The sequence below is a fragment of the Eumetopias jubatus genome, unplaced genomic scaffold (assembly GCF_037043125.1).
Source record: "Eumetopias jubatus isolate StellerSeaLion01/CBP00866 unplaced genomic scaffold, mEumJub1_p1.0 scaffold_12, whole genome shotgun sequence".
Classification (NCBI taxonomy): Eukaryota; Metazoa; Chordata; class Mammalia; order Carnivora; family Otariidae; genus Eumetopias; species Eumetopias jubatus.
In genome coordinates, this window is record NW_028274818.1 from 28,490,546 (window position 1) to 28,502,658 (window position 12,113).

Here is a 12,113-nt window from a genome sequence, read left to right on the forward strand (position 1 = left end):
TATTTATTTATTCATGAGAGACAGAGACAGAGAGAGAGAGGCAGAGGGAGAAGCAGGCTCCCAAGGAGCAGGGAGCCTGATGCAGGACTCAATCCCAGGACCCTGGGATCACGACCTGAGCCGAAGGCAGACGCTTAACCATCTGAGCCACCCAGGCGCCCTGTCTCTTCTTTCTTTATCCAATTATTTCTTTACACCGGTGTAGACTCATATTATTTTATTCTATAGTTTTAATCCAGTACTATCATTATTTGTTTCCCAAATTGTTCTACTTTGGCCATTGGCACTCCTTTCATTTGGCTCCCATATACTTCTATACACTACCATCCTTTTTACAGCACTGCCTTTTTTCCTGATATCATAAGATATTCCAGGCTTATCTTGTATTTTTCCTTAGGCCCTGGAATCAATTTTTTCTCCAAGGATCCCTGGTGCTTATTTTATTGGAGAATGCTATCTCAAAACCAGATCTGGATGCTCGGTGTGCTCATTGATACTGAGGTATCACTGTTCTTAAGCCCTCTCAGAGAATGGCACGAGGAAATATATGTATGTATGTGAACGTGCGCCTATACATCCATCCATCCATATACTGACACCTCAGATGCCAATCCAATGCCTCAAAGGTCATTCTACTTTTCTTCTTTTCCTGATGTAACTTTTTCTCTACCATTGATAAATCTGGGTCTCATTTTTTAAAAAAGATTTATTTTAGAGAGAGAGAGAGAGTGAGTGTGTGTGCACGCGAGCACACAGAGGGGAGGGGCAGAGGGAGAGGGAGAGAGAAACTCCAAGCATGGAGCCAACTTGGGGCTTGCTCTCACGACCTGAGGTCACAACCAAGATCATGACCTGAGCTGGAAACCGAGAGGCTGATGCTTAACTGACTGCGCCACCCAGGCGCCCCTGGCTCTCATTTTCTGCAATAAATGGACTTACTCATTTCAATCTTAGTATACATGTAAACTAATTACAGAACTATTAAACCATACTCTTGTGAAAAACAGATATATTAACTGGAGGACAATTTTTGTATATAGTTCTTTTTGACTTTAATCTTACAATAAATATGCAGTCAAAATGCTATTTTCCAAAATTACTTAGGTTAATTCTTTTCTCTCCTAACACTTAATAATAATTATGCTATTCATTTGCAATACAGTTAGGTTATTTGTTACTACTTCCATTTTGGGCCCCCTCCACTGTCTGATTTTAAATATTTATTTTAGGGAGTACTACTATGATTCTCAGTCAAAGCTATACAAAAAGGAATATTCCAAGAAGCATTGCTCCCTTTTCATTCCTATTAACTTCTTTCCACCCTTTCCCCACTCACTCCACATAGGTTAACGATCAATTTCTGGTTTATCTTTCCTGTATATCGTTTGCATAAATGAATATAGATACATCTGTATTTTCTTTTTTAAACATTTTGTTTATTTATTTGATAGAGAGAGAGAGACAGAGAGAGAGAGGGAACACAAGCAGGGGGAGTGGGAGAGGGAGAAGCAGGCTTCCCGCCGAGCAGGGAGCCCGATGCGGGGCTCAATACAGGACCCTCAGATCATGACCTGAGCCGAAGGCAGTCACTTAACCAACTGAGGCACCCAGGTGCCCCACATCTGTATTTTCTTATGTCCTCTTATTTATATGAACAGTTCTATACTGTGCTTTTTTGCAGGTTTTTTTTTTTTCAATTAACATTATATTCTGGAATTCATTCCAAATCAGTTTGGAGATTTCTCATCCTTTTTTATATAGCTATATAATATACCACTGTATAAATCTATTTTTTCAAATACTCTCATATATATATATATATATACACACACACACACACACACACACACACACATATATGTAGGCAGTTAGATTGCTTCTAATATTCTTTTATAAACAATGCCACAGTAAACAATGCTGTGCAGTATATATTTTCATATATATTGAAGGTGTACCTTCAGGGTAGATGCCCAGAAGGGGGTCTGCTGGGTCAAATGATAAGTGCAGGGACACCTGGGTGGCTCAGTGGGTTAAGCATCTGCCTTCAGCTCAGGTCATGATCCCAGGGTCCTGGAATCCAGTCCCACATCGGGCTCCTTGCTCAGCAGGGAGCCTGCTTCTCCCTCTGCCTGCCGCTCCCCCATCTTGTACTCTCTCTCTCTCCCTGACAAATAAATAAATAAAATCTTAAAAAAGAGGTAAGTGCATACATAGTATTTATTGTTAGGTATGGCCAATTTTCCTCCAAAAGGGCTGTACCAATTTGCATTCCCACTAGCAATGTTAAGAGTATCTTTCCACAGTCTCATCAACAGAATGTGGTATTGTAATTTAAAAATTTTGCCAGGCTGATAGATAACAAATGGTATTTTGATGTTGTTTTAATTTGTAGTTCTCCAATCACTTTAAACTTTTTTTTGTACGTCCGAGTGCTTTTTTTGAGGGGGTGTGTGTGATTTGTCTGTCCATGTCTCTCTTCTATTTTTTTTTACTAGTTTTTTGGTCCTTTGTTCCTCATTTTTTTTTAAACAGTTTAATCTTGTTTTATCTTCATAACAAGACTGAAGTAGGCAGGGCAGGTATCATTAAACAATTTGGGAGATTGAGCAGGAAGCTATGGCTCAGAAAAGTTAAGGGATTTTGTCAAGATCTAAAAGCTAGTATGAGTTCCTGGTTTCAGTTCTGATGTGTAAAGGCGATCAGCGATCAAAGCAGCTGAAGACCGACCTTGAAGCTTACTCTGCTATTCTCCATGTTGTCCCTGACCCTTCCATTCCAGGTTTGGTTTTCAGGGACTCTGCTCCACAGGCAACAGACTCCATGCAGAGGCACCCAAGATAGTACCCTTCTCTGTTCTGGGGCTGCCCACGAAGGTATGAGGAAAGCAGGACTCTAAATTAGTAACTGCCCACTGAGGAATGAAGGTCAGTTCTATCCTTCCAGTTACCTCCCCCAGAAGACCAACCTGCTGAGTGCAGGATTCAGAAAAGATGGTTGGATCCAGCCAGTTCACAACAGTGACAGACTCACAAAGATACATAGAATATCACAGATGTGATATTCTAGGCCCCAACAGATCACCATGCCAAACACGCTCCATGGACTCCAGATAAATAAGCTAGTTCACACCGTCTAGGCCCAGGGATTTCTGGGAGCTGCCACACCTCAGGGCCTCTCAGGGAACCAGGGCTCCTCTGCCAGGCTGCCCAAAGGAGAAAGATCCAGCCCTCTCCTCAGAGAGAACGGCGAGCATCAGCAGCTTTTCCTGGCAGTGCCCTGAAGCAGCAACAAGGCAAAGGGCGAGGAAGAAGACTTCACCGAACACCCCTCCACCCTGCGTCATGTCCCTGTACCAGTCTCAGCATACAGAAAGGTTTTTGCTTGTTGCTTAACCACAAATGATGGCATAAAGGTCTTCCAGAGGGGCTGGCACGGAGGTCTTTTAGGGACACTCCTTGACTCAATCCTTGGGGCAGGGGACTCAAGGTAGCTCACGTTCCTCCAAAGGATCCGGTTGAGCAGGACTGACCTTGTTCCAGTGGAAGAGATCCCACTTGTGTCCCTGGAAGGATGGAAAGATGTAAGCTGGCTCTGCTGGGGCCTCTAAAAGCCTGGGAGGGTTGGCACTGGGAACCCCTACCTTTAGGGGTGAAGCGGTCTCCTGTGTGTGGCTGAGCAGTCTGTGCACCTCATTGCCTGGGGCACAAGAAGGTGGAGGTGAAAGGGCCAGGGCTGGCTCCTTTCCCCACCCCCCTGCTTCACAATCCCCTGGGGGCCTCTGGGTCTGCAGCTGCAAGTAGAGCTGCTGGAGCCTTGCCATCTGCTCCCGTACTAGGCACAGGTGTTGCAGGTATTGGAGACTCTGCCCTGGGAGACAGGCCTAGTTTAGGCCAGGTACTGCACCATCTCTGCTTCTTCCATGGCTGCCTCTAGGTCAGTTTCTGCTTCAGTGGCTTCCTGTTCCCTTGCTCCAAAAAGGGGCACTTCACATTCAGGCTCACTTGGTGGCTTCAGGGAGTGGCGGTGTTGTGACATGCTGGCAGGGGAAGTTGGGAGCTGGTGGGACTGCTCCAGCTTACAGTTGGCCAGGAGCCTGCCTAGGTGAGCAGGAGGTTCCACGGCAGCAAGGGTTAGGGGCTCAGGGGGCTGTCCCCCACCACCATCCCCACTCCTGTGTCCTGGGAGGCCAGTTTGAGAAGTGGTTCCTGCCTCCTCAGACCTCTCAGCTCGCCATTCCCCTTCCAGGAATCCAGTAAGCAACCTTGAGCAGCATCCAGGGTCCGTCTGTAGGTGCTCCTGACTCCAGGTACTATACAGCTGCATGCCAGGTCCCTGCCAACCCCATCTGCCATCTCTTAACACTTTGATTATCAGGCCAAGTCTTTCCCTGCTAGCCAGTTTGTCTAGGTTGCTCCATCCTAACCCCATCCTCCTGGACAGCATCCCTACCCCATTCTTCTTTCCCAGATAAAGATAGGGAAACATAGCCCTCAATTTTTTTTTCAGAGCCTTCAATTTTCTAAGAGTTCTTTACATACGAAGAATATTATCCTTTTGTCTGTGTATGTTGTGAAAAATTTCTCCCAGTTTTTCAGCTGTCTTTTTTTGACTTTCTATATGGTGGTTTTTGTCATGCAAATGAAAAACATTATTTTATGCAAATTTATCAATCTTTTATTGCCTCTGAATTTTGTGTCATAGTCAGAAAGCCTTTCCTTATGCCAAGGTTAAAGAAAAATTCATCCCTATCTTCTTCTATAACTTATATTGTTTCATTTTTTAAGTAGATTCCTGATCCATTTACTTTTCTGTATGGCATGAAGTATTTATCTAATTCCAAACAGCTACCCAGTTGCCTCAGCACCCTTTATGAAGAAGTCCATCTTTACCTCAGTGATTTGAGATGCCACCTTCATCTATACTAAATTTCTGTAGGTACTTGTGTCTATTTCCATTTTATTCCACAGTTCTATTTGTGTATTCATGCACAAGTGCCATGCTTTTGTTTAATTATAGAGGCTTTATATAATGTTTTAATGTCTGGTAGAACTAGTCCCTCCTCAAAGTTTTCTTTTTCAGTGTTTTTGGAGCTATTCTTTCATGTTTGTTTTTCTGTGAAATTTAGAATCAACTTGTGTACTCCTCTATAATGTTGAGTCGTTCCATCCAAGGATAGCATATGTTTTTCCATTTGTTCAAGTCTACTTTCCCCCCCATTTTTCTATAAATACTTTAATACATATCTCTGAAAGATCATTTTTCAATTGAGGTAAAATTCACATAAAATTAACCATTTTATTTTTTTGTTTTTTATACATTTTTTTTTAAAGATTTTATTTATTTGACAGAGAGAGACGCAGTGAAGAGAGGGAACACAAGCAGGGGGAGTGGAAGAGGGAGAAGCAGGCTTCCCGCGGAGCAGGGAGCCCAATGTGGGGCTCGATCCCAGGACCCTGAAGCTGAAGGCAGCCGCTTAATGACTGAGCCACCCAGGGACCCCTTTTTTGTTTTTTTAAATTAACCATTTTAAAATAAAAAATTCAGTGACATTTAGTACATCACAATGTTGTGCAACCACGACCTCTACCTAATTCCAAAACATTTCCATCATCCTAAAATAAAACCCATACCCATTAAGCAGTTATGTTCAAGTTTACTTTTTTAATGTGCATATCTTTTATTGTTATGTTAATCATCATACATTACATCATTAGTTTTTGATGTAGTGTTCCATGATTCACTGTTGGTGTATACCACCCAGTGCTCCATGCAGAACGTGCCCTCTTTAATACCCATCACCAGGCTAACCCATCCTCCCACCCCCCTCCCCTCGAGAACCCTCAGTTTATTTTTCAGAACCATGAGAGAAGATGGACTCTCAAAATCAAGTTTACTTTTTAAGTCTTTCAGGACTGTTAAGTTTCCCCCAATAGGTTCTTGTACATTTCCTGTTAATTTTATCCCTAAGTATTTAATCTTCTTTGTTGCTATTGTAAATGGACTTTTAAAAAGCCACCATTAAGTCCTCTAGGCTTTTATTGTTTGTCTATATGAAGGCTATTGATTTTTGCATTTTATGCCCTGCCTCTTTACCGAATCCTTAGATTCTTAGCTCATTCTTATTACACCCTTATTTTAAGCTGCAGTTTTTTTTAAAGATGTTTTTATTTTTTATTTTATTATTTATTTAGAGAGAGAACGAGAGCAAAAGCGGGGGGGGAGGGGCAATGGGAGAGGGAGAGAGAGAATCCCACCCAGACTCCTGCTGAGCAGGGAGCCCCACATGAGGCTCGATTTCATAACCCATGAGATCATGAACTGAGCCGAAATCAAGAATTGGACGCCTAACTGACTGAGCAACCCAAGCACCCCTGAGCTGCAGTTTTTGATACAATCTTATGGCACCTATCTTTTCACCCAGGAAAGAATTTTTGCAAAAGCACCACAAAAGAAGCCACAATCTTTCTAAAGAATTTAGTTAAGTGATTAAAACACAAGCAAACACTTCAAACCTGTAGAATTACCTCTAAAAATACTGAAATTCATTCTAATTCTTAGGACTGGTTTGGCGAGCCCAGACTCTGGTAAGTCTGTGAAACTATTTATAAACAGAAAAAACACTAGGTGTCCACAACACAAAGATATGGGAATCAGCTTTCAGAATGGACTAAAACACTTATGAGTCAGATATAATTCTGGAAGACCTTCTGGATACCAACCAGTGTTCAAGTTTAATGGAAAAAAGCTCTCTAAAATGCATGTGTGAAATTCAGTTAAAGGAGAAAGAGCACTTGTAAAGGTACCCACCCCCACTTTCTTTGACTTCAGATACTTAGTGTGATGACGGATGTTAACTTTACAGCCCCAAGTCTGTTTAGAATTCACTGTCTACCCAAGTTTAGCTTCCTTGGATATAGTCAGCCAATTCTGTGACAGTTATGTGTTATCTTTCAGGATGATCCATACGTATTCATTAATTACATGGGCCATACAGTATTTTCTTTTAAAGTACTTATTTCAATTTTTGTGTGCACCACTGTGATATGGGTTTTAATGTTCCCGGCAAGAGCACAATTTATGGATCATTATTACAGGGACAAACTAAAATGGGATCAAGATGAGCAAAATTTTTAATCATACGATATGAAAAAGATACTGAGGTATAAAAACCAGAGTTTTTGAGAAGATTTGAAACTTGAGGCAAGGCTATAAAGCTTAAACAAATCTGAATAACTACCTTTCCAATGAAAGCACAGATACTGTTACAGTTGTAGGGTAACACTATGGCTCACAGGAGGGAAATGGAACCATCCACTTTCCATCAGTCAACATTGGCATCAATCAGAAGAATCGTTACAGCATGAAGACCAGGCAAACTCTATACACAGGTCCTGCCATGTTCGGGGGGGGGGGGGTCCTTTCTCATCAGCCTGAGAACATCAAGTCTACTCTTTTTAAAGAAAAGCTTAGTGTGAATACATTTTTTTTTCATACCAATGCCAGAAGAAGGTAGTACTCTAGTAATGATCACAATAGCTGGGAGCTCTCCACTCTAACACAAGCTTTAAATTAATCTTGTCTAGTACTGAGATCATTAAGGATCACACTCCAACTTCCACTAATTGCTTTGCATATACTGCTGAGATTGCAAGGGATGGTGAGAGGTAAGAGTCTATCGGAAGATTAAGATCCACGCGGGACCAAGAAACCTGAGTCCACTAGGGAATCTGTACCTACAACAAGCATTATAAGATAGATTTCTCTGAAAGTTTATTTCCTCCACATAGGAAAGAAGAGGCATGAAAGTTCAAGTAATATGACTCTCTGCTCAAAAGCATTAATGGGAAGGAAAATCTTCAAATAATATAATCACCATTAACTAAAGACAAATTTTAAAAACAGACTGAATAAACAGATTTTCTTTTCCACAGGCTCCCACAGTTTCAAAACCAGTGGCCACATGATCAGCTCTGGTTTAGAAGTCCCAAAACTTCAAAGACCAAGAACTCACCTGCATTAGGTTATAAGGGGATATGAGGGAAAATTCAATTATTATTTATTTAATCCAATTTATTCTGCCTAGACTATATACCCATTAGCAATACAGGGCTATCAGTCACCATGGGAGAGTTTCATGCCATAAAACTTAGTTTATTTAAAAGCTATATGAAGAATTGTTTACAAGGAATGATAGTGGTGGTGTGGTGACAGGTGAACTCTGTGCTTTAAAACTAATGCACAGAAGGAAAAGCCAGAAAAAAATCCTTAAGTTCTCTGACTTGTTTTAGACCATCAACATGGCTGTTCCTATCCAGTGCTGATTTCTGCTAAGTAGTAAAAATTCTATTGACAGATACTTACTTAACAGAGACCATATATTTTTTGAAGAAATACAACTAAGTATATCTGTAAAGAAAAGGTACTTTTATTTATATTTTTGTGTATTGGGGGATTTCCAGTTTTGCTGATTGGTGTCTTTAACATAATTTCTTTAAAAAGCATTAGAAAGAACAGCTGAATAACTTGCTTTGGGATGATTAAGGCAGAAAAGTACAAGAGACACAGAGATACATAGCTGTTTTATTTTGTCTTGCTTGAAAGGACAATTCAGATTAAACTAAGATTCAATCTACAACCAATTAAGCCAAAGGGGGACCATTCAAATGGGTTGTGTAAAGTTAGCTTTCTAACGCCATTTTTGTTAGATTTAATTTCGCTAGTTCCTTTTCCCCAGGTGAAGTAAGATAGACCTGTTCTGTCAGTCTGGGTTTTCACCCTGACTGTAGGTTCTTGAGTACTTTTATCCAGCCCAAAATGGTATCCTCTGACATCCTTTCTAAGAAAGCTTTTGCCCTCATCCCTTAACTCATTCTCTGGTGTTTTAGACTGGTGTTTAGACTTTTGCTCTGCTCTCTCATTATCCTTGCTCCCCTTTCACGCCACTAGGCAAAAACATTATCTGTCTAAAACCCGGCTTAGGAGGGAAGATCCAAAGGAGAGCATGGAGGATAAAGGATAAGTTAAGAAACATATGCTATTGGTCTTAAGGGTCTACTAAAGAGACATGAGACTTGGTAGTGCTTTGACAGTCAGGGAAGCTACTACTAGGAAGAACTGTGAATAGCGTCCGGTTGGGAAAGGAGGTAGTTCTGAGTAAAGCTCTGGAGAAGCCCCCCTTTTCTCACGGGGTTGGGAAGCACCACAAAACCACAGCTGAAAGGAAAAAGAAAACTCCACCACTGGCCTTTTTCCGAGCGTGGCCGCCTTCCGCTCGGCTCAGTGCCCGCCACATGCCCAGGAGTGCGTCTGGATCCTTGAGGGGCTCCCTTCGCAGGTGACAGTGCTTACGCTATACTGTAAGAGAGCCAGAAAAGTGCCCATGAGAACCAGAAAGCAAACTTCCAGCTAGCAGGAACATCTCTCTAGGCATCTAAGATGGTGGGGGGGGAGGGAATCAACACAGATATCTGGGCAGCATCTGAATGCCAGGAAAAGTGAGGGAGAGATAATTCCCCCCCACCCCAGGTCAATATAATGGTGATGGAAAAAGTATTTTATGTGATGTATCTGCTAGGAGCAAGCCAGAAAAGACTAAGTCAAAGCCAAATGGTGGGGGAAAATGTCTTCACTTCCAATAGACGGAAAGAAATAACTAAGAGAAGAAAATGACCTAGGGTCTAAATTTTGTTATATAAGAAAGTCTGCTATGCTGGCCTGGAGAATTAGAGCTTATGAATGAAAGCAACTCTTTCTACCACTTGGGTGATGCTGCTCTCAGAGGAAAGTAGAGACAGAAGGAAAAGTTAAGATATAAATTCTAAGATATAAAACAGTAAAGCATAAATACACCAAAAACAAAGAGCTGATATTCTCAAAAGTCATGATCTTATAAGTCAGACAAAAAAGAAAAGCTCAGTAGACATTAGACTTTGATGTAAGAGATCTCTGGCAGTTCACAACCTTTCCGATCTTTTTTAACTACTATGTTTATAAAATGCTTGATATGGCCCTGCCTATTAAATAAAACAAGAATTAGAAGAATGCTCTAGCAGATCAAAAGAGTTTTATTTTTGCTCTGTTGAGGCAGAACTCAATTCCTGCAAATTCTGCTTATCAAACTCAAAACCTCAATCTTCCTCAGGAAAAAAGAAAGGGTACCATTTATCTGTTGGAATGCTGTAATAGCAGAGGCACTTCCAAACTTTCAAGTAATATGCTTCTTAATTCCGGATGGGAGTGTGTCTGAAGAAGGTGGTTCGTGGCACCATCTCCTTCTCTAATGAACCACTGTTAAATAGGGTTTCTACTCAGAAAGGTTTGCTGGGTTTTCCTCAGATTCCAAGTGACTGGGGAAAATGGAAAGCACAGGAACTCAAGAAAATCATTCCAGGACCCCAGGCTGATTTTATCTTGATCCTTTTGAAATCAACCCAGTATCAGAGATGGACCTCTCACATATATACACTTCCTTGGCTTAGACTTAAGAGAGTAGGCTCCCATTCTGGAAAACACAGTAACTAATTATTTCTTGGAAAATTTCAGTTGGCAGACTAAATGACCAGAATGTACTTTGGGCTCCAGCTACCTCAATTTTCTAGGATAAATGCTTCTTAAAATCTCTTCCCAAGAATCTGGTCAGAATATGTCAACCTCTCTTGTCTGTCCATTTAACAGAGAGGGTTAACAAATGATCTGTGTTCTTTCCTTCAAAATTAGAAATTCTTCCACTTAAGCTCCAGGACTAGGACCTGGCAACCAAGGAAGGTGGTACGTACGTCTGTTTGTCCAAGGGAGCAGACTGGCAAATCTTAAAGATCAAATGGGACCAGTCTTCCATGTGAGGCAATAATAAATGGCTCACAAAGACAGTGTGGTAATTTGAGGGGACAGAGGGACTAGAAACAACCAGATTTGGTTGTCACCTGACACCAGGCCCCAGGAACCAAAAAGATCAAAAGATTACCAGAACACAAATGATTAGACACCCACTCTCAGATTTCTCATTAACTTCAAGTTTTAAGGAAGTGTGTTTCCTAGGACCAGAAAGCAAGGTTCTTCCACTAGGATAAAACTAAAATGTGAAACAACTCCAAAGGAATGGAAAACGATTTGTTCATTCATTTACAAGAACGGTTCCTACCTTGGCCTGCAGGGTGTTCTAATAATAATAGGAAGAGCAGTGTCCTACCAGTTTCACCATTACAGATAGTTGGCTAAATCCTGGCTGGGAAGCCAGGTGCTATATTTTCATGTAAAGGAAGGCAATGGCTAGTGGAAAGAAATTAGTGACCATGTTAAGGAACCATGTGAGATTCAGACAGAATATAAGACAGCAGGTACTCTGGACCCAGTGGCAAAAATAACTCGGTAAAGGCCATAAGAAGAGGAAAGGAGAGAAGCAAGGTACTACATCTGAGGAATGGATCATCACCCTCCATCTATAAAGAGGTTACTGAAAAGGGGTGAATTTTTATCGTTTTTAAATAAACATAAGGAATTGGATTATTTAAACAACGCAAATAGCCTCCAAAGGGTCCAAAGCACTGCAATCAACTCCAGAGACCTGGTCCAACCCTGTACATCACATCCTAAACCTGTGAGTCATATGCCTTAGTACTAGACCATCAACATCAGGTCACTGTATTATAGCCTCTTTATGTAGCACAGCATGCCTGATAGCACATTCCCAGTAAGTTAAGGTGTGTGTGTTTCAGTCTATTCCCGTCAGTGGCCTAAATCAAATGCAAAACACTGCACTTGTTTAATTTTAGATTTCAAGGCCCCAAAAGATGAAGAAAACGAGAGACTAGAATTTCAAAAAGATCTCAAGTTTATACAATAATCGGCTATGCCTGGATGAGACCATGGTATTGGCTAGAGAAGGGATCAGAGCCCAAGCGGAGCTGTTATTGGACAGTTAAAACATGCACCAAGGTACATCTCTTGTAGGAAGGTGCCAGACTTACATCTGGGCACCAGGAACACTGGGTATCATTCAGGGAAGGCATCAGACCCTCAACTTTATTCAAGCAGTAACTTGAATGTGATGAGGTTCCTCTGCTTTGTCACTCTTCCTCCTTAATATCCAAGGGAGGCAGAGACTGTGAATAAAA

General features: G+C 41.3%; 1 protein-coding gene and 1 pseudogene across 2 annotated transcripts in view; both read right to left on the minus strand.

The window, feature by feature from the left end:
- IPO9 (importin 9) overlaps positions 1 to 12,113 on the minus strand; it is a 60,814-nt gene that overhangs the window by 47,209 nt on the left and 1,492 nt on the right. The gene's annotated exons all lie outside the window — the stretch shown is intronic.
- LOC114221889 (uncharacterized protein C8orf58 pseudogene) lies at positions 3,359 to 4,352 on the minus strand (annotated as a pseudogene).